This window comes from Scyliorhinus torazame, chromosome 4 (assembly GCF_047496885.1).
Source record: "Scyliorhinus torazame isolate Kashiwa2021f chromosome 4, sScyTor2.1, whole genome shotgun sequence".
Lineage (NCBI taxonomy): Eukaryota > Metazoa > Chordata > Chondrichthyes > Carcharhiniformes > Scyliorhinidae > Scyliorhinus > Scyliorhinus torazame.
In genome coordinates this window covers 345,326,482-345,353,731 of record NC_092710.1, presented here as the reverse complement: position 1 = coordinate 345,353,731, position 27,250 = coordinate 345,326,482, and the positions used below count along the sequence as shown (strand labels likewise).

Here is a 27,250-nt window from a genome sequence, read left to right as displayed (position 1 = left end):
CAAGGAGTTGCCAGTGTGGCCCTGACGTGATGGACCTCGTGATGGGCTAAGGGGGCAAGTACCTCAAGTAGGTGCTCCCGAAGTCCATCGAAGGCCCTCCCATCCATTAGTCACCCCTGTCTGGAAGCTAAAGAGCAGTCCACTCATAAATAGTGAAGAAAAATAGCTGCTTTTTAACTCACCTGTCCCTTTCACCTGCTGCCTCAGGCAGATGTCTGGTAGGTATGTGTGTGTATGTGTGTTTATATGATTGTGTGTGTGATTGTGGATGGGTATGTGTGTGTTGTTCCATTTTATTTCACCCAAATATACTGGGAAAGTTGACTTTCAAAGAGAGGCTACGGATCAAGGACTCAAAGTGAAAGAGCAAAACGAATACTTAATGAGAGATATGAGGCTGAATTTTATGGAATCTCACCAGTCGGTTTGAAAACAGGTGGCTTCGTTAAAGTCGATGTGTGAGTCCTGTAAATGAATGCATTTACCTGGGAAGTGGAAGGCAGCGAACTTGTAAGGGAGCATTTTGGTGTGGCAGGATAGAAATTGGATCTGAGGCTCGTGGCCTCTACCACTTGCCTAGGAGTCGGAAAGGCATGGCAGCTACTTTAAATCTGCCTGTACTGAGTTTGAATGAACACTTGTGATAAAGGCCGTAATTCTCCGGTCTTTTCGATTTGCTTTTCTGATGGCCGCACATCACTGTCTGTCGGTTTCCCATCAGTATGGAGTGGTTTCAATGGAAAATTCCATTGACAAGTGGTGGAAAGATTGAATCGCACTGCCAGTGAAAGATGCACAGCCGAGAAACATGCGGTTGGAGGACTAAAGAATCCCGCCTATTCATTGGGAAGAAACTGCTATTAGGAACTATCTTCAAATTGGAAAAGTGTAATATTTTTAAACAAGTAGCTGTACTTAGATTTAACTGAGAAGCACCAGGAATAAGGGAAAGTTCATAAAATCATAGAATCTCTACAATGCAGAAGGAGGTCATTCTGCCCATCGAGTCTGCACCATAGAATCATAGAATTTACAGTGCCGAAGGAGGCCATTCGTCCCATCGAGTCTGCACCAGCCCTTGGAAAGAGCACCCTACCCAAGCCCATACCTCCACCCTATCCCCGCAACCCAGTAACCCCACCCAACCCTTTTGGACACTAAGGGCAAGGTAGCATGACCAATCCACCTAACCTGCACTTCTTTGGACTGTGGGAGGAAACCGGGGCACTCAGAGGAAACCCACACAGACACGGGGAGAACGTGCAGACTACACACAGACAGTGCCCCAAGCCGGGAATCAAACCTGGGACCCTGGAGCTGTGAAGCATATGTGCTAACCACAGTGATACCGTGCTCTGAAAGAGCACCCTGCCCCACCGTAACTCCATAACCCCACCTAACCTTTGGACACTAAGGGGCAATTTTAGCAAGGCAAATCCAACTAACCTACATATCTTTGGACTATGGGAGGAATGCAGAGCACCCAGAAGAAACCCACACAGACAGGGGGAGAACGTGCAAACTCCACACAGTCACCCGAGGTAGGAATTGAACCTGGGTCCCTGGCACTGTGAGACAGCAGTGCTAACCACCGTGCTGCCCGTAAACCAATATAATGAAGTAATATAAATAATCCAAAGGAAAATAAAGTTAATTTAAGGCAAGTAGAATTAAGATATGGCAGGGTAGCTCAGTCAAGTGGAAATGCATTCTGTAATATGTTTTCCTTAGAACCGAGAAGGTTGAGAAGTGACCTAATTTTTTTTATATGTAGAACATAGAACATACAGTGCAGAAGGAGGCCATTCGGCCCATCGAGTCTACACCGACCCACTTAAGCCCTAACCCCGTAACCCAATAACCCCTCCTATCCTTTTTTGGTCACTAAGGGCAATTTATCATGGCCAATCCACCTAACCTGCAAGTCTTTGGACTGTGGGAGGAAACCGGAGCACCCGGAGAAAACCCACGCAGACACGGGGAGAACGCGCAGACGCCACACAGACAGTGACCCAGCAGGGAATCGAACCTGGGATCCTGGCGCTGTGAAGCCACAGTGCGAATCACTTGTGCTACCGTGCTGCCCGTATCCAGCCCGTTGAGGTGTCCAAAATTATAAGGGGCCTGGATAGGCTAGACAGGATAGACCTTTTTGCCCTGTCAGAGAGATCAATTAGCAGTGGGCATAGATTTAAATAGAAGGATTAGAGGGAACATGAAGACAAATCTTTTTAGCCAGAGGTTGGTGAACGTCTGAAATTCACTGCCCAACTTGATGGTTGCAGCTGAAACGTCAACTCATTTAAAATGTGCCTGGATCTTCACCTGAAGTTATGTAGCTTGGAAGGCTCTGGACCAGGTGCTAGAAAGTGGGATTAAAATGGGCAGCTGTTCTCTTTTTTTGGCTGGTGCTGACATGATGGGCTGAATAGCCACTTTTTGTGCTGTAACCTTCTGATGGCTCTCTGGTCATTCCCAGGGCAGACAATGCTCTCCAATCCTTGTTGCATCCACCGGCTTTGAAAGGCTTCAAACATAATGGTGGGTACCCTATGCTTGCCTTCCAGTCTTCCAGCCATGAATATAGCTACAGAAGAGGGGCAGACAGTCAGGCCGGATGATCCTCTTGACTGCCCACTGCCTGGACATGTTAATGGCCGTGTTGGCATACAAGGAGATTCTCGTCCCTCCTTGTCCTGTTCCGCACCAACATGGGTGTAGAAATGATGACCCTAGGATTAAAAGTCCCATTATCTGTCAAAGTTGTTACCTGATGTGCCTCTCATAAATATACGTTCATTGCCACTGTTTGGATGTCAACATAGTGACTACTCAATAAACCCATATATGCAAGATTAAGCACTGGCCATCAGTCGTGAGTGTGCTGCCTGACCAAGCATCATGCAAGCTATCACCTGTCACTCATCTGCTCTGATCTCTGAAAATATGTTTATTGAGGTTGTTGCATCTGTTCCTGTTATTGCCCTGATGTCAGGTGTGGGTAGATGACATGAGTACTCAAGGAGAGTTAAATCTGCTCTGAGAGTGGTAAGGAGTGTGGCGACTAGGGGCTTTTCACAGTATTGCAGTGTTAATGTAAGCCTACTTGTGACAATAAAGATATTATTAAAGTGGGGAACAGTCTGGGATCTGCCACTGGTGCATCCGTGCTGTTACGGAGGCCCCGTATGCCAGTGGTAGACCCACCGAGAAGAGTTCCTGCACTGCTTCGGGCAAAATTGATACCGAGCTAGCACGTATGCAAAATCTTGACAAAATATCCAAAATAACAACACCGACTGACTGGGTCAGTTCAATGGTGTGTGTAAAGAAACCTGGGGAATTAAGGATATGCATCGATCCTAAAGATCTTAATAAAAATATTAAGAGAGAGCACTATCCTATACCCAAGCATGAAGAAATCATCAGCAAAATGGCAATTGTTAAAAAACAATTCCAAACTGGATGCCTGTAGAGAATTTTGGCAAATGCAGTTAGATGACGCAAGCAAGAAGTTACGTACGTTCAACACACCGTTTGGTAGATACTGTTTCAACAGAATGCCATTTGGAATTAACTCAGCATCAGATTTTTCATCGAGTGATGGAACAGATGACTGAAGGTATTGAAGGTATACGAGTGTATGTTGATGATATAATTGTCTGGTCATCTACGAGAGAAGAACACAATGCAAGGTTGTTGCAAGTATTCCAACGAGTACATAAATTTGGTTTGAAACTGAATAGAGCCAAATGTAGTTTTGGTGTCTCAACTCTGAAGTTCCTTGGAGATCAAATTTCGGAACATCGTGTGCGACTTGATGACGACAAGATTGCTGCCATATAGAAAATGAAAGTCCCAGAGGACAAGAAAGCTGTGTTGAGATTTTTAGGTGTGAATTTTCTGGGAAAGTTCATTACTAACCTATCATCCAGAACTACTGCGACATCTTATCAAAAAGTCTATCACATTTGCATGGACTAACACTCATCAAAAAGAATGGATTGATCTGAAGTCTCAACTGACTACTGCACCTCTTCTTTCTTTGACCCCGACAGAGAAACAAAAATCTCAAAGCAAGTCAGTGTGGAATTGGAGCAGTTCTTCTACAGAGAAATGACATTTCTTTATGGTTACCAGTGTCCTACACTTCAAGCAATGACACCTACTGAACAACGGTATGCCTAAATAGAAAAGGAATGCTTAGGTTTACTGATGGGAATTCTCAAGTTTCACGATTATGTATATGGCCTTCCTACATTTACAGTCGAGACTGATCACAGACCCCTTGTTCACATCATTCACAAGGATTTGAATGAAATGACACCAAGGTTACAGCGTATCCTGGTGAAGCTACGTATATATGACTTTCAACTTGTATATACAGGCAAGGAATTGATAATTGCTGACGTGTTAACACGTTCTGTTAACTCAGGTGCAACAACCTGAATTTATTCAGCACATGGGAGCTCAAGTGCAGCTTTGAGCTGAAACCTTACCTGCCTCAGATGACAAACTGAATCTCATCCGTGAAGAAACCAAGAAAGATTCTATGCTACTTCATGTCATAGACCATTTAAACAATGGTTGGCCAAAAGGACATTGTTTCAAGTATAGGGACATACAGGCAGAACTAACAGTTGGGATGGATTGTTACTTCGACTTGATCGAATAGTGACTCCTATGTCACTTAGACCCATGATTCTGAAACAGATAAATGAAGACAGTAAGAAGTCTTACAACACCAGGTTAAAGTCCAACAGGTTTGTTTTGAATCACTAGCTTTCGGAGCACTGCTCCTTCATCAGGTCTCTGAAAGCTAGTGATTCAAAACAAACCTGTTGGACTTTAAACTGGTGTTGTAAGACTTCTTACTGTGCTCACCCCAGTCCAATACCGGCATTTCCACATCATAGATAAATGAAGGTCACCTCGGCATTGAAAAATGCAAGAGAAGAACAAGCCAAGCTGTTTATTGGCCAGGTATCAACCGAGACATCACAAATCTTGTACTTGAATGTGAAATATGTCAAAAATTCCAACCTGCACAATGCAAAGAAAAACGTCTACCGCATGCATTGGAGAAGACTCTGATCAAAAGTAGGAATTGATTTGTTTCAATTCAATGGCCGTGATTACGAGTTAATCAAAGACTACTTTTCGAATTAACTTGAAGTCATCAAGTTTTCAACTTCTTGATCTGTTATAAAGGCTACAAAACAAATCTTTACGAGACATGGTATTCCGAACATTGTATGTCTGATAATGGATCGTGCTATGATAGTCAAAAATGGGCTGAATTCACCAAAGAATATAATTTTGCTCACATTACATCAAGTCCGGACTATCCGCAATCAAATAGGAAAGTTGAGAAAGGGGTTCACATAATGAAATAACTTCTACGTAAATCCTTTGATTCTCATGTTGACATGAATCTTGCTTCCTCAACCATAGAGCAACTCCGCTTGCCATGGGTTTATCACCAGCACAATTGTTGATGAACAGATGAACAGGGACTACTCTTTCGTCCATGAGACTACCTGATCCAGATCATCTACGTGTAATCAAGAAGATGCAACGTCAACAGGATGTACAACAACACTACAATCAACATGCAACTACACTGGAAACACTGATTCTCCTCTTCGTGGTTTAAGAAGGTCAACGAGGAATAGAAGGAAGACGGACAGACTCAATTTGTGAATCATACCTGTTATGCGATTTAATTATTGATTTTTTTTCACTTGCATGATAAATTCATGTACATATCATGTATTGTGTACAGATATTATACATTTTTTCCTTTTGACAATAGAAAAGAAATGTCTAAAAAGAAGGGGGATGTAATGATATGTATATAGTCAGGTTAGTGAAGGGTTAATAATTACATCTGTGTAAAGAGGGCGTTACTACTCTGTATTTAAGTCAGATTCTGAAGGAATTCTGGGAGTAGCATAAGGAGAAAGCATGGTGAAAAGCATAAGAAGAAGATTAGAGTAGATAGACTTAGCACGAGGTTAGATCATAGTGTAGTTAGTGACTAGTTAGATTATTGAGTACTGCAAGACAGATTCAATATCATTTACTTATTATCTGTAGCTTAGTAGAATGTTTGAACTTCATTTAATTAGTAGTGTAACAATAAATTAGTTTCGTTTCGCACAGTGAGGAACAGCGTGAAGAACGTCAGACCCGGTGAGTTAGAACAGCGGGGGAAGGGAGAGCAGGTTCAGAGAGCGAAACAGCGTGAAGAACGCCAGACCCGGTGAGTTAGAACAGCAGGGGAAGGGAGAGCAGCTTCAGAGAGAGAAACAGCGTGGAGAGCGACAGACCCGGCGAGTTAGAACAGCAGGGGAAGGGAGAGTAGCTTCAGAGTGAGAAACAGTGTGGAGAGAGATGGACCGGGAGAGTTGGAACAGTGGGGGAAGGGAGAACAGCTTCAAAGTGAGGAACAGCACGGAGAGCGGCAGACCCAGCCAATTAACACGGTGGAGGGGGAGCTCACCATAAACAGTGGGAAAAGCAAAGAGTGACATCAGAGAAAGGCAGACTATCCATTCTGGTGGCAGCGATGTACTGAGCGGAAGCACATCAGGTGGCTCTCCAACAGGCAATTTATCGAGAATTTCAGTTTAAAAAGCCCACCAAAACGCAGCGAAAGACACACAAAAGGAATATGCGTGGAAATAATAATAAATTGAGGGGACGGCGAGATGCAAGGTGCAGCAGCGAAGGAAAAGGGCAAGAGCACAGACAGGCGGCCCCACGAGGCGGGCCGGAAGTTCAGGCGAACCAGGAAGGGGAGAAGTTGGTGAACCGAACAGTGGAGCAGGAACAGGACGCGGCAACCATCCCCCCCCCCCCCCCCCCCCCCCCCCCCCCCCGCACAGGAGGAAGAATGGAATGGAGAAGCGTGCTGCAAAGGAAGCGAAACGCCATAAAGGAAGCGATCAGGACAGAGCTCTGCACGATGATGAAGGAGGTGGTGTCGGAGACGACAAACAAAATGCTGTGAACCATCGAAAGCCTGGAAAGGAAGGGGGAGGCCCAGGAAAAAACAATTCTGGAGTTGGAAAAGGCTGCCTCTGACCAGAGCGACAGGATCGTAGCTCTGGAAACCGAGGTGAGCAGGTTGGTGACGACCAGGGGAACCTAAGAGGGAAAGTGGAGGACCAGGAAAACAGGTCCAGACGGCAGAACGTCAGAATAGTGAGTCTGCCAGAGGGAATATCGGGCAGAGACCCAACAGGCTACATCACCCAAATGCTGGGCAAGTTGTGGGGGGGGGGGCGCAGAAATGGACAGGGCGCACAGGTTGCTTCGACTCAGGCCCAAAGCCGGGAGCAGCCCAGAGCAATTATCGTGAAGCTGCACCAGTTCCAGGGCCGGGACAAAATCTGAAGGTGAGCCTGTCAGACAAAATTGTGTATGTGGGAAGGGAAGAACATAAGGGTGTACAAAGACATTGGGGCGGACCTGGCAAAAAAGAGGGCCGAGTTCAACAGAGCAAAATCAGCACTCTACAAAAGTGATGTGCGATTTGGGATGTTATTCCCGGCCAGACTCTGGGTAACATTTAAGGGAAAGGAACTGTATTTCAACACACCAACGGAGGTTGACAAGTTTGTTAAATCAAACAAACTCTGGCAGGAACAACCGCAACAACAATGCAAACTGCAGGGACGGGGAAAAAAAATCGGACCAAAGAGTAGAGGACAGACCACAAACAGAGTCAATAGAACATAGAACGATACAGCGCAGTACAGGCCCTTCGGCCCACGATGTTGCACCGAAACAAAAGCCATCTAACCTACACTATGCCATTATCATCCATATGCTTATCCAATAAACTTTTAAATGCCCTCAATGTTGGCGAGTTCACTACTGTAGCAGGTAGGGCATTCCACGGCCTCACCACTCTTTGCGTAAAGAACCTACCTCTGACCTCTGTCCTCTATCTATTACCCCTCAGTTTAAAGCTATGTCCCCTCGTGCTAGCCATTTCCATCCGCGGGTGAAGGCTCTCACTGTCCACCCTATCTAACCCCCTGATCATTTTGTATGCCTCTATTAAGTCTCCTCTTAACCTTCTCTCTAACAAAAACAACCTCAAGTCCATCAGCCTTTCCTCATAAGATTTTCCCTCCATACCAGGCAACATCCTGGTAAATGTCCTCTGCACCCGCTCCAAAACTTCCACGTCCTTCCTAAAATGCGGTGACCAGAATTGTACGCAATACTCCAAATGCAGCCGTACCAGAGTTTTGTACAGCTGCAACATGACCTCCTGACTCCGGAACTCAATCCCTCTACCAATAAAGGCCAACACTCCATAGGCCTTCTTCACAACCCTATCAACCTGGGTGGCAACTTTCAGGGATCTATGTACATGGACACCTAGATCCCTCTGCTCATCCACACTTCCAAGAACTTTACCATTAGCCAAATATTCCGCATTCCTGTTATTGCTTCCAAAGTGAATCACCTCACACTTCACACTTCTCTACATTAAACTCCATTTGCCACCTCTCAGCCCAGCTCTGCAGCTTATCTATGCCCCTCTGTAACCTGCTACATCCTTCCGCACTGTCGACAACACCACCGACTTTAGTGTCGTCTGCAAATTTACTCACCCACCCTTCTGCGTCCTCCTCTAGGTCGTTGATAAAAATGACAAACAGCCTGTCCAGAATTGCCAACACCTCTTCCCTACGTACCTCAATGCCATCTAATCTAATGGCCTGGGTCTCAGCATTCTCCTCCACAACATCTTTTTCCTGAGTGAATACTGACGAAAAATATTTATTTAGTATCTCGCCTATCTCTTCAGACTCCACACACAACTTCCCATCCCTGCCCTTGACTGGCCCTACTCTTACCCTAGTCATTCTTTTATTCCTGACATACCTATAGAAAGCTTTTGGTTTTCCTTGATCCTACCTGCCAAATACTTCTCATGTCCCCTCCTTGCTCGTCTTAGCTCTCTCTTTAGATCCTTCCTCGCTACCTTGTAACTATCAATCGCCCCAACTGAAACTTCACACCTCATCTTCACATCGGCCTCCTTCTTCCTCTGAACAAGAGATTCCACTTCTTTGGTAAACCACGGTTCCCTCGCTCGACGCCTTCCTCCCTGCCTGACCGGTACGTGCTTATCAAGAACATGCAGTAGCTGTTCCTTGAACAAGCTCCACTTATCCAGTGTGCCCAACACTTGCAGCCTACTTTTCCAACCTATCCCCCCCAAGTCATGTCTAATGGCATCATAATTGCCCTTCCCCCAGCTATAACTTGCCCTGCGGTGTATACTTATCCCTTTCCATCACTAACGTAAACGTCACCGAATTGTGGTCACTGTCCCCAAAGTGCTCTCCTACCTCCAAATCCAACACCTGGCCTGGTTCATTACCCAAAACCAAATCCAAAGTGGCCTCGCCTCTTGTTGGCCTGTCAACATATTGTGTCAGGAAACCCTCCTGCACACATTGTACAAAATACGACCCACCTAATGTACTCGAACTATATCTTTTCCAGTCAATATTTGGAAAGTTAAAGTCTCCCATAATAACTACCCTGTTACTTTCGCTCTTATCCAGAATCATCTTCGCCATCCTTTCCTCTACATCCCTAGAACTATTTGGAGGCCTATAGAAGACTCCCAACAGTGTGACCTCTCCTTTCATGTTTCTAACCTCAGCCCATACTACCTCGGAAGAAGAGTCCCCATCTAGCATCCTCTCCGCCACCGTAATACTGCTCTTACTAAAACACCTAAACCCCGGAACCTGCAACATCCATTCCTGTCTCTGCTCTGTCTATGTCTCCGAAATGGACACAACATCGAAGTCCCAGGTACCAACCCATGCTGCCAGTTCCCTTACCTTATTTCGTATACTCCTGGCATTGAGGTAGACACACTTAAAACCACCTACCCGAACACTGGCCCCTCCTGCGAAGTCAAATCTGTGCTCCTGACCTCTATACTCTCATTCTCCCGTACCCTAAAACTACAATCCAGGTTCCCATGCCCCTGCTGCATTAGTTTAAACCCCCCTCCCCCCCCCCCCCCCAAAGAGCACTAACAAATCTCTCCCCCCCCCCCCCCCCCCCAGGATATTTGTGCCCCTCAGGTTCAGATGTAGACCATCCTGTCTGAAGAGGTCCCACCTTCCCCAGAAAGAGCCCCAGTTATCCAGAAATCTGAATCCCTCCCGCCTGCACCATCCCTGTAGCCATGTGTTTAATTGCTCTCTCTCCCTATTCCTCATCTCATTATCACGTGGCACGGGCAACAGCCCAGAGATAACAACTCTGTTTGTTCTCGTTCTGAGCTTCCATCCTAGCTCCCTGAAAGCCTGCCTGACATCCTTGTCCCCTTTCCTACCTATGTCGTTAGTGCCAATGTGGACCACGACTTGGGGCTGCTCCCCCCCCCCCCCCTTAAGGACCCGGGAAACACCGAGACATCACGTACCCTTGCACCTGGGAGGCAACATACCAAACGTGAGTCTCTCTCGCTCCCACAAAGTCTCCTATCTGTGCCCCTGACTATCGAGTCCCCAATTACTAATGCTCTGCTCCTCTCCCCCCTTCCCTTCTGAGCAACAGGGACAGACTCCGTGGCAGAGGCCCGTACCCCATGGCTTACCCCTGGTAAGTCTCCCCCCCCCCCCCCCCCCCCCCCCCCCACAAGTATCCAAAGCGGTATACTTGTTACTCAGGGGAACGACCGCAGGGGATCCCTGCACTGACTGCTTCTTCCCAGTCCCTCTTACAGTTACCCATCTATCTCCAATCTTTGGTGTAACTAATTCCCTGAAGCTGCTATCTATGACCCCCTCTGCCTCCCGAATGATCCGAAGTTCATCCAACTCCAGTTCCCTAACTCGGTCTTGGAGGAGCTGGAGATGGCTGCACTTCCTGCAGGTAAAATCAGCAGGGACACTAACGGCATCCCTCACCGTAAACATCCTGCAGGCGGAACATTGCACTCCCTTCCCTGCCATCCCTCTAACTTCCAACCAAGATCTGGCTATCAGTAAATTAAAAAAAAAAAAGAAAAAATAATAATATAATATGGCACTTACCTCACACCAATGGATCTTATTATTCGGTTAGAGGAGGAGGGTGGGTGGGAGACACTACACGTGTAGTGTCTCAGGTTTCCTCTCCACCAGAATTTATTGGTTGGGGGGTTGAAAAATAATATCATGAACTGTAAGCAACTGTTTTCTGTTTTACGTGGCAAGCTAAATAAATTTGGCATGTCTGCATTGACTCTCACAAACATCTACAGATGTGCAATAGAGAGAAACCTATCCGCCTGCATCACAGCCTGGTATGGCAACCGCTCGGTCCAATATCGCAAGAAACGCTTGCCACCCCCACATTGATTCTGTGTGCACCTCACGCTGCCTCAGGAAAGCAGACAAGATTATCAGAGACCCCTCACACACAGGCATTGCCTTCTTCCAGACCCTTCCATCAGGCAGAAGGTACAGAAGTCTGAAGACCCACACATCCAGACATAGGCACAGCTTCTTCCACACAGCTACAAAACTCCTCAACGACTCTCCCTTGGTATGATCTGTTCCCTGTAAGAACACTATTCATGAAGCCCTATGCTGCTCTGCTCATGCATTTGCTTTGTTTGGCCCCTTGTTCCGCACTGTAACCAATCACTGTCGCTGTATCATTTGTCAATATCAGCAGGTCTGGCAGCATCTGTAGCGAGAGAAAAGAGCTAACGTTTCGAATCCGATGACTTTGTCAAAGTTTTGACAAAGAATCATCGGACTTGAAACGTTAGCTCTTTTCTCTCCCTACAGATGCTGCCAGACCTGCTGAGATTTTCCAGCATTTTCTCTTTCATTTCTGATTCCAGCATCCCGTTATTTGCATTTATCCAGTTTTTACCATTTGTCAATGTTCTCTGTTGATTATTCTCTTTGTCTACTATGTACATACTGTGTACTCTCCCTTGGCTGCAGAAAAATACTTTTCATTGTACTTCGGTACATGTGACAATAACTTAATCAATCAATCGATTGTACTACATCATTTTCGGGCTAGCCTCTTCTCTCAATGTGATGAGGGGGAGCAGAGCAAGGGGAGCGTGAGTCAGAAAAGCAGACAGGTGGGTGAGAGAAGAGGTGGAAGGAGGAGGGTAAAGAAGGGCCAGAGCCGGGCAAGCTCAGGGAGGGTAGCCACCGTAATTGCGAGGAGGGCCAACACGAGGGCAGAAAGAAAGGAGGGGTGCAGTGCACCTTACAGGGGAGAGGGAGTCTGGCACAGGGGGGGGGGGGGGGGGGGGGGCAGGAGAACGAGGCAGAAGGGGGGGGAAGAACACGGAGGGGTGGGGGGGGGGGGGGGGGGGAGGAGACAGATGGACGGGGGCTGGGGAGGAAGTAAAGGAGTCGGGGTGGAGCGCAGAACAAAAGGGAAGGTTGAGGTAGAGAAACAAAGCAGACACCGGTCTCGGCAGGCATGGAGCAGGGCGAGATGGCGCCGCAAACAGCCACTCGGGAGGGTATCAGGGCGAAGGGAGACCCTGGAGTGCAGAGGCACGTCCACATGGTGTACACATAGTTGGCTGCCATGTTGGGTGCCCCTGGACAAAGGGAAGCCCCGAAGCGCTGGGGCTCGACCTCATGGTGAGAGCGGTGCTGTGGCCATTTTAGACGGCCCCCTAACAAAAGGAAACCGGAGTGCAGGGGCTCGTCCAAGCATGGGTGATCCCGCAGGACCGGGGGGGTCAGAAACCCTGCACCAGGATTGTTTCCTGGTACGTAAGGGGACTAAAAAGCCCGGTGAAAGATCCAGAATCTTCGCCCACCTAAGAAGCCTAAAAACAGACATAATCTACTTACAAGAAACGCACCTGAGGGAGAAGAACCGACTGCTAGTAAGGAAGGGCTGAGTGGGCCAGACATACTACTCACGTTACGGGGCGAGGGCAATGGGAGTGGCAATACTAATCAACAAGGGGGCGAGGTTTACAGAAACCAAGACAGTTACGGACCCAGGGGGACGGGAAGTCATGCTCAGCGGTGACACTGGTAAATGTGTACGCTCCCAACTGGGACAACACATTTCATAAAGAAGACCATGGCAGAAATTCCCGACATTGACACACACTGACTGATTATGGGGGGCGACTTCAACTGCAATACGACTCACTGATTGACCGATCAAACCCCAGAGCGGGGAAAAAGTCTGCCATGGCTCGGGAACTAGGAGCTTTTATGGAGCAGATGGGGCGGTGGAGCCATGGGTGTTCTTACACCTAGGAGAAAAGGAATTCTCATACTTCTCACAAGTGCACAAGGTGTACACCCGTATCGACTTTTTTGCAGTGGGGAAATCGGTGCTTCCAGGGATCACGGGAGTGGAATACTCCACGATCGTCATCTCTGACCACGCTCCACACTACATGGATGTGAGTTTAGAGACAGGCCCAGCCCAGCGCCCCACATGGAGGCTGGACACAGACCTCCTGGCTGACAAGGCCTTCTGCTGAAAAACGTGGCGGGCCATGGGTTATTACTTCAGTAATAACCAAAATGGGGAGGTCTCACCCTCCACGTTTTGGGAGGCACTGAAGGCCGTGCTTAGAGGAGAGATCATAGCCTACAAGGCAGGCAGAGATAGGGAAGAGAGGGGGCAAGGCAACAACGATAGCAGAGGCACTCTGGTAACAGAACCAAAGCTCGTCAATCGGGCATTTGAGACTTTCTACTGGGGACTGGACACCTCCGAGCCCCCCAATGAGGACGCGGGGATGAAACAGTTCCTAGACGGACTGGAACTACCAGTTGTGGGGGAAGACAGAAGTGGGGAGCTGGAAGCACCAATAGATCTGGGAAAAATCATGGAGAACATCAGCTCCATGCAGGCGGGGTAGGCACCAGGACCCGACGGGTTCCCGGCAGACTTCTATAAAACATTGCACCAGGCCTGGCCCCACATCCCAGGGACATGGGACATGTTCGCGGATTCACTGGCAAGGGGCACTCTGCCCCCCCCCCCCCCCCAACCCCACGCTAGCGCAGGCCATGATTTCACTGATACCCAAAAAAGATAAAGACCCAACAGAATGTGAATCATACAGACCCATTTCACTACTGAATGTGGATGTGAAAATACTCGTAAAGATCCTGGCCAAAAGGCTGGAATCCCCCCACCCCCCCGCCGAGAGAACACCAGAGGTGATTGTCTCCCCGGTCACAGAAAAGGCCTTTGACCAAGTTGAATGGCACTACCTCCTCGAGGTACTGGAATGATTTGGGCTAGGAGCGGGTTTCACTGCCTGGGTGAAGCTCCTGCACAACGCTCCAAAAGTGAGCGTCCACACTAACACCAGCAGCTCTGAATACTTCCAGCTACAGAGAGGAACAGGACAGGGCTGCCCCGTGTCCCTCTTGTTCGTGTTAGCGATCGAACCTCTGTTGATAGGCCTGTGGGATGCGAAAAGCTGGAAGGGAATCCGGAGATGAGACAGTTTCATGTCTCGAAGCCACAGGCGGGACTGAAGGCAATACTGCAGACCCTGAAAGAATTTGGAACCTTTTCGGGCTACAAACTTAACCTGGGCAAAAGTTAGGCATTCCCAGTGAACCTAAATGTGGGAGGGGCAGAGCTGGAGGGGCTCCTGTTTAAAACGGCGCAGAACAGATTCCGTTATCTGGGGATCCAGAGGGCCAGAGACTGGACACCGATCCACAAGTGGAACCTGACCAGCCTGGTGGAAGAAGTGGAAGTAAAAAAGGACCTACAAAGGTGAGGCTCACTTCCACTCTCCCTGGCGAGGAGAGTGCAGACGATCAAGATGAACGTACTGCCGGGGTTCCTTTTCCTGTTTAGATCCATTCCGATCTTCATCACTGTGGTAGTATGCATTAGGGGTCATGTGGGACTGTGAAGCCGTGATGTCATTGGCTGACAGATCCCGGGTCCTGGTTGGCTGTTTACCTCTAGCTCCGCCCTGAAGGCGGAGTATAAGAACCTGGAGTTCTCCCCCGCAGGCCAGTCAGCTACTGAACTGCGGGGAACAAGTCACGCTTAATAAAGCCTCATCGACTTCATCTTTATTCGTCTCTCGTGAGTCTTTGTGCGCTACAATTTATTAAGCGTGCTTAAAAGAACTATGGAGCTCAGGATCATCCCGGAATGCCTGAGGATCAGCCCCAACGCAGTGAACTCAGCAGCAGTTTTCAAACACTGGCAGACTTGTTTCGAGGCCTACCTCAGAACGGCCCCCGTCCGGGTCACAGAAGACCAGAAACTACAGGTCCTGCACTCGAGGGTAAGCCCGGAAATTTTCCCTCTCATCGAAGACGCAGAGGATTACCAGACGGCGTTCGCAGCACTAAAAAGCATCTATGTTCGCCCAGTGAACCAGATCTACGCACGCTACCAACTCGCAACGAGACGGCAAAGTCCCGGAGAATCGATAGATGATTTCTACGCCGCGCTACTAATTTTGGGACGGGCCTGCAGCTGCCCGCCGGTAAACGCGATGGAACACACGGACATGTTGGTGCGTGATGCTTTTGTGGCTGGTATGAACTCTTCCCAAATCCGCCAAAGACTTTTAGAAAAAGAGTCGCTAGGACTCTCAGAGGCACGGGCCCTTGCAGCCTCACTAGATGTGGCCGCGCGAAACGCCCGCGCCTACGGCCCCGACCGCGCGGCAGCCCCTTGGGCTCCGTGGACCCCCGTCGCGACAAACCCCCCCCCCACCTCCCCCCCACCCCACAGGCTTGCGCGGTTCAGACGCCAAGTCGTCCCGGGGGAGCCCGCTGCTAATTCTGCGGCCAGGCGAAACACCCCCGGCAGCGCTGCCCGGCCCGCGCAGCGACTTGTAAGAGCTGCGGGAAAAAGGGCCATTTCGCGGCTGTGTGCCGGTCCCGGGAGGTCGCCGCGGTCTCCGGCGAACAAGGATTCCTGCGCGCTTCTAACGCTCCCCAACCCCCCCAGCGCCCCATGTACGACCCGCAGACGCAATCAGTTTGGGTCCCGACTACCGCTGTCCCCGGAGAACAAGGCGATCTGCGTGTTTCTGACGCTCCCCAACCCCCCCAGCGCCCCATGCGCGACCCGCAGGCGCCGCCATTTTGGGTCCCGGCCACCACGAGGGGAGGAGGGGCGCCGCCATCTTGGGATCCCCCAGCCATGTGCGATGCATGGGGGTGGCCATTTTGTTCACCCCCGCCGCCATCTTGGACGGCAACAACAGACCCCAGTGTCGACGGCTCCACGGGGTTCGAGGAAGACGCTCAAACACTACGATCACGTCTGGCCTCAATGACGCTGGACCAAGCACGGCCCCGGACGCTCCAGACGACGACAACAACGGTGCTGATAAACGGGCACGAGACACCATGCCTGGTCGACTCCGGGAGCACGGAAAACTTCATCCACCCCGACACGGTAAGACGCTGTTTTTTGACCATCCATCCCAGTGCGCAAAAGATTTCCCTAGCTGCAGGATCCCACTCCGTACAGATTAAAGGCTTCTGCATAGTGACCCTAACGGTGCAAGGGAGAGAGTTTAAAAACTACAGGCTCTCCGTCCTTCCCCAACTCTGCGCGCCCACATTACTGGGATTAGTTTTCCAGTGCAACCTGCAGAGCCTAACTTTTCAATTCGGCGGCCCAATACCCCCACTCACTATCTGCGGCCTCGCAACCCTCAAGGTTGAGCCCCCATCCTTGTTTGCAAACCTCACCCCGGATTGCAAACCCGTCGCCACTAGGAGCAGACGGTACAGCGCCCAGGACCGGACATTCATTCGGTCCGAAGTCCAGCGGCTACTGAAAGAAGGCATAATCCAGGCCAGCAACAGTCCCTGGAGAGCACAAGTGGTAGTAGTAAAGACAGGGGAGAAGCAAAGGATGGTCATAGACTATAGCCAGACCATCAACAGGTACACACAACTAGATGCGTACCCTCTCCCCCGCATATCCGACATGGTCAATCAGATTGCCCAATATAAGGTCTTCTCCACCGTGGACCTCAAGTCCGCCTACCATCAGCTCCCCATCCGCCCAAGTGACCGCAAGTACACAGCCTTCGAGGCAGACGGGCGATTATACCACTTCCTAAGGGTCCCATTTGGCGTCACAAACGGGGTCTCGGTCTTCCAACAAGAGATGCACCGAATGGTTGATCAACACTGGTTGCAGGCCACGTTCCCGTATCTCAACAACGTAACCATCTGCGGCCACGATCAGCAGGACCACGACGCCAACCTCCAAAAATTCCTCCAGACCGCTAAAGCCTTGAACCTCACATACAACGAGGACAAGTGCGTGTTTAGCACAAACCGGCTAGCCATCTTGGGATATGTAGTGCGCAATGGGATAATAGGCCCCGACCCCGAACGCATGCGCCCCCTCATGGAATTTCCCCTCCCGCACTGCTCAAAAGCCCTAAAACGCTGCCTGGGTTTGTTTTCATATTACGCCCAGTCGGTCCCCCAGTACGCAGACAAGGCCCGCCCCCTAATACAGACCACGACCTTCCCTCTGTCGACAGAGGCTTGCCAGGCCTTCAGCCGCATCAAAGCGGATATCGCAAAGGCCACGATGCGCGCCATCGACGAGTCCCTCCCCTTCCAGGTCGAGAGCGACGCCTCCGATGTAGCTCTAGCGGCCACCCTTAACCAAGCGGGCAGGCCCGTGGCCTTTTTCTCCCGGACCCTCCATGCTTCAGAAATCCGCCACTCCTCAGTGGAAAAGGAAGCCCAAGCCATAGTGGAAGCTGTGCGACATTGGAGGCATTACCTGGCCGGCAGGAGATTCACTCTCCTCACGGACCAACGGTCAGTAGCCTTCATGTTCGATAATGCACAGCGGGGCAAAATTAAGAACGACAAGATCTTAAGGTGGAGGATCGAGCTCTCCACCTTCAACTATGAGATCATAGAACATAGAACAATACAGCGCAGTACAGGCCCTTCGGCCCACGATGTTGCACCGAAACAAAAGCCATCTAACCTACACTATACCATTATCATCCATATGTTTATCCAATAAACTTTTAAATGCCCTCAATGTTGGCGAGTTCACTACTGTAGCAGGTAGGGCATTCCACGGCCTCACCACTCTTTGCGTAAAGAACCTACCTCTGACCTCTGTCCTATATCTATTACCCCTCAGTTTAAAGTTATGTCCCCTCGTGCCAGCCATTTCCATCCGCGGGAGAAGGCTCTCACTGTCCACCCTATCCAACCCCCTGATCATTTTGTATGCCTCTATTAAGTCTCCTCTTAACCTTCTTCTCTCCAACGAAAACAACCTCGAGTCCATCAGCCTTTCCTCATAAGATTTTCCCTCCATACCAGGCAACATCCTGGTAAATCTCCTCTGCACCCGCTCCAAAGCCTCCACGTCCTTCCTATAATGCGGTGACCAGAACTGTACGCAATACTCCAAATGCGGCCGTACCAGAGTTCTGTACAGCTGCAACATGACCTCCTGACTCCGGAACTCAATCCCTCTACCAATAAAGGCCAACACTCCATAGGCCTTCTTCACCACCCTATCAACCTGGGCGCAACTTTCAGGGATCTATGTACATGGACACCTAGATCCCTCTGCTCATCCACACTTCCAAGAACTTTACCATTAGCCAAATATTCCGCATTCCTGTTATTCCTTCCAAAGTGAATCACCTCACACTTCTCTACATTAAACTCCATTTGCCACCTCTCAGCCCAGCTCTGCAGCTTATCTATGTCCCTCTGTAACCTGCTACTTCCATCCACACTATCGACAACACCACCGACTTTAGTATCGTCTGCAAATTTACTCACCCACCCTTCTGCGCCTTCCTCTAGGTCATTGATAAAAATGACAAACAGCAACGGCCCCAGAACAGATCCTTGTGGTACTCCACTTGTGACTGAACTCCATTCTGAACATTTCCCATCAACCACCACCCTCTGACTTATTTCAGCTAGACATTCTTTCATGTACCGTCCCGGAAAGCTGAACGAGCCGTCCGACGCCCTATCCCGCGGCACATGTGCCAACGCACAAATTAACCGCCTCCAAACCCTCCACGAGGACCTCTGCCACCCGGGGTCACTCGGTTCTACCACTTTTTAAAGTCCCGCAACCTCCCCTACTCTGTGGAGGAGGTCCGTACAGTCACAAGGAACTGCCACATCTGCGCAGAGTGCAAACAGCACTTTTTCAGGCCGGATGGTGCGCACCTGATCAAGGCTTCCCGTCCCTTTGAACGCCTTGGTCTGGATTTCAAAGGGCCCCTGCCCTCCACTGACCGCAACATATCCTTCCTGAACGTGGTGGACGAGTACTCCCGTTTCCCCTTCGCCATCCCCTGCCCTGACATGACAGCGGCCACAGTCATTAAAGCCCTTAACACCATATTCACACTGTTCGGTTGCCCCGCATACGTCCACAGCAACAGGGGGTCCTCCTTTATGAGTGACGAGCTGCGCCAGTTCCTGCTCAGCAACGGTATAGCCTCGAGCAGGACGACCAGCTACAACCCCCGGGGGAACGGGCAAGTAGAGAGGGAGAACGGCACGGTCTGGAAGACCGTCCTACTGGCCCTATGGTCCAGGGACCTCCCAGTTTCACGGTGGCAGGAGGTCCTCCTGGACGCTCTCCACTCCATCCGGTCGCTACTGTGTACTAGCACTAACCAAACGCCTCATGAGCGCCTCCTTGTCTTCCCCAGGAAGTCGTCCTCTGGAACGTCGCTGCCGACCTGGCTGGCGGTCCCAGGACCCATCCTGCTCCGAAAACATGTGCAGGCGCACAAGTCGGACCCGTTGCTCGAGAGGGTTCGCCTCCTCCACGCGAACCCGCAGTACGCTTACGTGGAGTACCCCGACGGCCGACAGGACACGGTCTCCCTGTGAGATCTGGCGCCCGCCGGCAACACGTACACCCCCCCCGACACCAATCACCCCCTCCCTGCCACCGGCGCACCCCGCGAGCGCCCCCTTCCCGGGGGGATCGGTCCTCCTCCCAGGTCCGACCAGAAATGAAGCGGAAGCAGAACCCGTAAGGCTCCCGGAGACGACAACACGGGAACAAGCACCACCACCGGGGCCGAGGCGATCGACGAGGACGACCAGACCGCCTGACCGACTTGTGGCATCAATGTAACACTACTATATTGTGGACTGTAACGAGAACGTTTTCCTTTTCCCCCTTTTACTGTAAACAGTTCAAAACAAAAAAAAAACCTCTGTACATGCTGTGATGACATGCAAAAGTTTTCCTCCCAGGACCAGCCTTGTAAACCCTTACCACCATACGAAGCACCACCCCGCCGGGTTCATTTTTAACAAGGGGTGAATGTGGTAGTATGCATTAGGGGTCATGTGGGACTGTGAAGCCGTGATGTCATTGGCTGACAGATCCCGGGTCCTGGTTGGCTGTTGACCTCTAGCTCCGCCCTGAAGGCGGAGTATAAGAACCTGGAGTTCTCCCCCGCAGGCCAGTCAGCTACTGAACTGCGGGGAACAAGTCACGCTTAATAAAGCCTCATCGGCTTCATCTCTATTCGTCTCTCGTGAGTCTTTGTGCGCTACAATCACCAAGGCCTTTTTCCAGAATGTAGGCAGTCTAATCATGGCGTTGTGTGTGTGTGTGTAGGGGGGGGGGGGGTAAGAATCCAAGAATTCCCAAACCAACACTTCAAAGAAGGAAAATCAAAGGGGGTTTGGCTTTACCGAACCCACAATACTACCACTGGGCAGCAACTGCAGAAAGAGTGAGCGGATGGGTACACAAAACCACTGGGTGGCAAGTTTGAGGATCTATGTACGTGGGCCCCTCTGTTCCTCCACTCTTCCAAGAATCCTGCCTTTAACCCTGTATTCAAATTTCACCTTCAAAATGAAACACTTCACATTGATCTGGGTTGAACTCCATCTGCCACTTCTCAGCCCAGCTCTGCATCCTGTCAATGTCCTGTTGTAACCTGCAACAGCCAACTCCACCAACCTTCATGACATCGGCAAACTTACTAACTCACCCTTCCACTTCCTCATCCAAGTCATTTATAAAAACCACAAAGAGCAGAGGTCCCAGAACAGATCCCTGCAGGACTCCACTGGTCACCAACCTCCAGGCGGAATACTTTCCATCCACTACCGCTTGCTATCTTCTTTTGGCCAGCCAATTCTGTGTCCAGACAGCCAAATTTCCCTGTATCCCATGCCGCCTGACTATCTGAATGAGTCTCCCATGGGGAACCTTATCAAATGCCTTCCTGAAATCCATATACACCACATCCACTGCCTGACCTTCATCAATGACTCTCGTCACATCCTCAAAGAATTCAATGAGGCTTGGGAGGCATGACCTGCCCCTCACAAAGCCATGCTGACTACCTTTAATCAACTATGTTTTTCTAAATAATCATAAATCCCATCTCTTAGAATCCTTTCCAGTATTTTTCTCACCACAGATGTAAGACTGAATGGTCTGTAATTCCAAAGGATATCCCTATTCCCTTTCTTGAACAGTTACAACATTTACCTCCCTCGAATCATCCGATACTACTCCAGTGAGGACGCCAAGATCATTGCCAAGCTTCCTTCTTCCTCTTGACTAGAAGCTCAACTTCTCTTGTCATCCAAGGCTCCTTCACCTTGCCATTCCTTCCTTGACTCAGCGTTACAAAACTATCCAGCACTCGCAGCAAGTGCTCCTTAAACAACCTCCACATTACTGTTGTGTATTTCCCTGAGAATATCTATTCCCAATTTATGCTCCTCAGCTCCTGTCTAATAGCAGTAGGATTTCCCCTTCACTAATTAAATACCTTCCCATACTTCTGTTGTGGGCAAAATCTTGGAAAGGTTTATAAGAGATAGGGTGTACAATCATCTGGAAAGGAATAATTTGATTAGACATAGTCAACATGGTTTCGTGATGGGTAGGTCGTGCCTCACAAACCTTATTGAGTTCTTTGAGAACGTGACCAAACAGGTGGATGAGGGTAAAGCAGTTGATGTGGTGTATATGGATTTCAGTAAAGCGTTTGATAAGGTTCCCCACGGTAGGCTACTGCAGAAAATACAGAAGCATGGGATTCAGGGAGATTTAGCAGTTTGGATCAGAAATTGGCTAGCTGGAAGAAGACAAAGGGTGGTGGTTGATGGGAAGTGTTCAGACTGGAGTCCAGTTACTAGCGGTGTACCACAAGGATCTGTTTTGGGGCCACTGCTGTTTGTCATTTTTACAAATGACCTGGAGGAGGGCGTAGAAGGATGGGTGAGTAAATTTGCAGATGACACTAAAGTCGGTGGAGTTGTGGACAGTGCGGAAGGATGTTACAAGTTACAGAGGGACATAGATAAGCTGCAGCGCTGGGCTGAGAGGTGGCAAATGGAGTTTAATGCAGAAAAGTGTGAGGTGATTCATTTTGGAAGGAATAACAGGAAGACAGTACTGGGCTAATGGTAAGATTCTTGGCAGTGTGGATGAGCAGAGAGGTCTCGGTGTCCATGTACATAGATTACTGAAAGTTGCCCCTCGGGTTGAGAGGGTTGTTAAGAAGGCGTACGGTGTTTATTGGTAGAAGGATTGAGTTTCGGAGCCATGAGCTCATGTTGCAGCTGTACAAAACTCTGGTGCGGCCGCATTTGGAGTATTGCGTGCAATTCTGGTCACCGCATTATAGGAAGGATGTGGAAGCATTGGAAAGGGTGCAGAGGAGATTTACCAGAATGTTGCCTGGTATGGAGGGAAGATCTTATGAGGAAAGGCTGAGGGACATGAGGCTGTTTTCGTTAGAGAGAAGAAGTTAAGAGGTGACTTAATTGAGGCATACAAGATGATCAGAGGATTGGATAGGGTGGACAGTGAGAGCCTTTTTCCTCGGATGGTGATGTCTAGCACGAGGGGACATAGCTTTAAATTGAGGGGAGATAGATATAAGACATGTCAAAGGTACATTCTTTACTCAGAGAGTAGTAAGGGCGTGGAATGCCCTGCCTGCAACAGTAGTGGACTCGCCAACACTAGGTATTCAAATGGTCATTGGATAGACATATGGACGATAAGGGAATAGTGTAGATGGGCTTCAGAGTAGTTTCACAGGTCGGCGCAACATCGAGGGCCGAAGGGCCTGTACTGCACTGTAATGTTCTATGTTCTATGTTCCTCTCCCTCTCCATGACTATAGTAAAGGTCAAGGAGTTGTGGTCACTGTTACCGAAATGCTCTCCCACCGGGACATCTGACACCTGGCCTCGTTCGTTGCCAAGCCAATATGGCCTCCACCATAGTTTGCATATCTACATATTGAGTGAGGAATCCTTCCTGGATACACCTGACAAAATCTGCTCCATCCAAACTGTTATGTTACCATGATTGGTAATATGTTGTATTCTTTGTTCTTTCTTCCAGAATGACCCGATGTAGTGTTGACAAAGAACATATCAATCAAAAAATTGAAAAACTTTTTTTTCTTTGAAATATTGTTATTGGCATTTCTCATATTTATACACAATTATACATTACCTTTTTCTTACCCGCGTTAATTTACTTTATTGTACAGAAGAGGTTTATTTTGTCTTTCTTGTAATTGGTCCTATATACATTGCGCTGTCCTCTGGGTCGGTCTATGGTGTCTCCCCCTCCCCCTGTTGGCTTCAGCTGTGCTTTGTTCTTATTTTCAAGGATGGGGTGGATCTCCCCCTCCTCGTCTCTTCTTTTTGTGATCTCTCCACCTTCCTTCCATCTCCACCCCCCCCACACACACACACCGTGCGATTAGGGAAGCAAAAGCAAGGCCGTTAGCCCCTTCCCCATGTGTTGTTCTGGTTGTTCCGATACCCCGAATATTGCCACGATTGGGCATGGCTTCATCCTTTGCATCAGTATTCACCAAAGAGAAGAAATTGGTAGATGTAGAGTCTGGAGAAGGGTGCGTAGATAGCCTGGGTCACATTGAGATCCAAAAAGACGAGGTGTTGGGTGTCTTAAAAAATATTAAGGTAGATAAGTCCCCAGGGCCTGATGGGATCTACCCCAGAATACTGAAGGAGGCTGGAGAGGAAATTGCTGAGGCCTTGACAGAAATCTTTGGATCCTCACTGTCTTCAGGGGATGTCCCGGAGGACTGGAGAATAGCCAATGTTGTTCCTCTGTTTAAGAAGTGTAGCCATGATAATCCCGGGAACTACAGGCCGGTGAGCCTTACTTCAGTGGTAGGGAAATTACTGGAGAGAATTCTTCGAGACAGGATTTACTCCCATTTGGAAGCAAATGGACGTATTAGTGAGAGGCAGCATGGTTTTGTGAAGGGGAGGTCGTGTCTCACTAACTTGATAGAGTTTTTCGAGGAGGTCACTAAGATGATGGATGCAGGTAGGGCAGTGGATGTTGTCTATATGGACTTCAGTAAGGCCTTTGACAAGGTCCCTCATGGTAGACTAGTACAAAAGGTGAAGTCACACGGGATCAGGGGGGAGCTGGCAAGGTGGATACAGAACTGGCTAGGTCATAGAAGGCAGAGAGTAGCAATGGAAGGATGCTTTTCTAATTGGAGGGCTGTGACCAGTGGTGTTCCACAGGGATCCGTGCTGGGACCTTTGCTGTTTGTAGTATATATAAATGATTTGGAGGAAAATGTAACTGGTCTGATTAGTAAGTTTGCAGACGACACAAAGGTTGGTGGAATTGCGGATAGCGATGAGGACTGTCAGAGGATACAGCAGGATTTAGATTGTCTGGAGACTTGGGCGGAGAGATGGCAGATGGAGTTTAATCCGGACAAATGTGAGGTAATGCATTTTGGAAGGTCTAATGCAGGTAGGGAATATACAGTGAATGGTAGAACCCTCAAGAGTATTGAAAATCAAAGAGATCTAGGAGTACAGGTCCACAGGTCATTGAAAGGGGCAACACAGGTGGAGAAGGTAGTCAAGAAGGCATACGGCATGCTTGCCTTTATTGGCCGGGGCATTGAGTATAAGAATTGGCAAGTCATGTTGCAGCTGTATAGAACCTGAGTTAGGCCACACTTGGAGTATAGTGTTCAATTCTGGTCGCCACACTACCAGAAGGATGTGGAGGCTTTAGAGAGGGTGCAGAAGAGATTTACCAGAATGTTGCCTGGTATGGAGGGCATTAGCTATGAGGAGCCGTTGAATAAACTCGGTTTGTTCTCACTGGAACGAAGGAGGTTGAGGGGAGACCTGATAGAGGTCTACAAAATTATGAGGGGCATAGACAGAGTGGATAGTCAGAGACTTTTCCCCAGGGTAGAGGGGTCAATTACTAGGGGGCATAGGTTTAAGGTGAGAGGGGCAAGGTTTAGAGTAGATGTACAAGGCATGTTTTTTACGCAGAGGGTAGTGGGTGCCTGGAACTCGCTATCGGAGGAGGTGGTGGAAGCAGGGACGATAGTGACATTTAAGGGGCACCTTGACAAATACATGAATAGGATGGGAATAGAGGGATACGGACCCAGGAAGTGTAGAAGATTGTAGTTTAGTCGGGCAGCATGGTCGGCACGGGCTTGGAGGGCCGAAGGGCCTGTTCCTGCGCTGTACATTTCTTTGTTCTTTGTTTGTTCTCACCCCTATTTGACATTGCCTCGGAGAAGGCTGTCCAGAACCCAGCAAGTTTGAGACAAGTCCAGAACACGTGGGTGTGGTTGGCCGGGCCCCTCTGGCACCGTTCACATTTATCCTCCACCTCCGTGAAGAACCTGCTCATTCGGGTTCTGGTCAGATGTGCTCTGTGCACCACCTTGAGCTGCATTCGGCTGAGCCTTGCGCAGGAGAAGGTGGAGTTAGCCCTGTTCAGAGCTTCGCTCCGGAGTCCCCCCCTACCTCTGTCCTCAGTTCATCCCCCCATTTTTGCTGGTCTCGTCCAGTGGTGTTCGAACTCTGTCCAGTAGCTGGCCATATATTTTCCCACATAGCCCACCCTCCTTGCTGCCTGTGCCTATCAGGTGCTCTATAAGTGTGGTTGCTGGGTACCCGGGTACCCTACTGTCTCTTTGCAGAGGAAGTGTTTTATTTGGAGGTGTCTCAATTCCTGTCCTTTTGCTAGTTTCCACTTCCTGGTCAGTTTGCCCAGTGTCGCCAGTCTGTCCCCGACAGTCAGTGTGGCCCTGTCCCGCCTTCATCTTTTGAAGGTGGCATCAGCATGGCCGGGGGGAATCTGTGATTGCCGCAGCCATTCCCGTACCAGCCTCCCCGAACAGGCGCCGGAATGTGGCGACTAGGGGCTTTTCACAGTAACTTCACTGAAGCCTACTTGTGACAATAAGCGATTTTCATTTCATTTTTCAGATGGGGGCCACGGGGGGACATTATAGTTAGCCCAAAGTGTCGTCTCAGCTGGGCCCACGTTCTCAACGTGGCTACTACCACTGGGCTCATTGTGTATCTTGTTGAGGGGGATGGGAGTGCTGCTGTAGCCAGGGCCCAGAGGGTCGTTCCTTTACAAGAGGCCTCCTCTATCTATACCCACTCTGTGCTGGGTTTGTGTACCCATCCGCTCACTCTTTCTGCAGTTGCTGCCCAGTGGTAGTATTGTGAGGTCGGTAAAGCCAAACCCCCTTTGATTTTCCTTCTTTGCGGTGTTGGTTTGGGAATTCTTGGATTCTTATCCCACCCCACACACACACACACACACAACGCCATGATTAGACTGCCTACATTCTGGAAATGTGCAAGATGGTGTGTTGAGTTTGTTAGCTTCGTACAATGGACATAACATGAGCACAGTATATAAATGGTCCAGTTACACTAAAAGTTTAGGTCTACCTATGCCTGACATCGCCTCTCTAACATCTGGTGGTAGTTTATTCTTGACCTCTGGATGTGGTGACACACCACCACTACCCATCTTCACTGATTCCTTCCTCGATATTTGCGTCTAGATCAGACTCTTCCACTCTGTTGCCTGCTGCTAACCTTTCGGATGACAAGAATTCTCCTCACATTCTCTCTTGATGCTCCCAAGGTTGCAGGCAAATTGGGTGAATGAAAACCCATGGTTATGGCAATAATTGCACTGAGTGAAGATGGCAGACATGCATGTAAGAGCATGCTTTTCCATGGTTCTGATTCATTTCACAAATTATTAAGGCCAATTGTATGCAACACATCCAATACGATCCTCCTCCCACTTTGATTTGCGATCCTTACAACTGAACATGCATTTTCATCAAACCACAGACAATGGGATTTATTACATTCAAACCTTATCTTATAGCTTCTACCTCCCTCCCCGTCACCTC

General features: G+C 49.2%; 1 protein-coding gene across 1 annotated transcript in view; it reads left to right on the top strand.

Moving 5' to 3' along the window:
* LOC140411190 (dynein axonemal heavy chain 8-like) overlaps positions 1 to 27,250 on the top strand; it is a 2,783,184-nt gene that overhangs the window by 102,084 nt on the left and 2,653,850 nt on the right. The gene's annotated exons all lie outside the window — the stretch shown is intronic.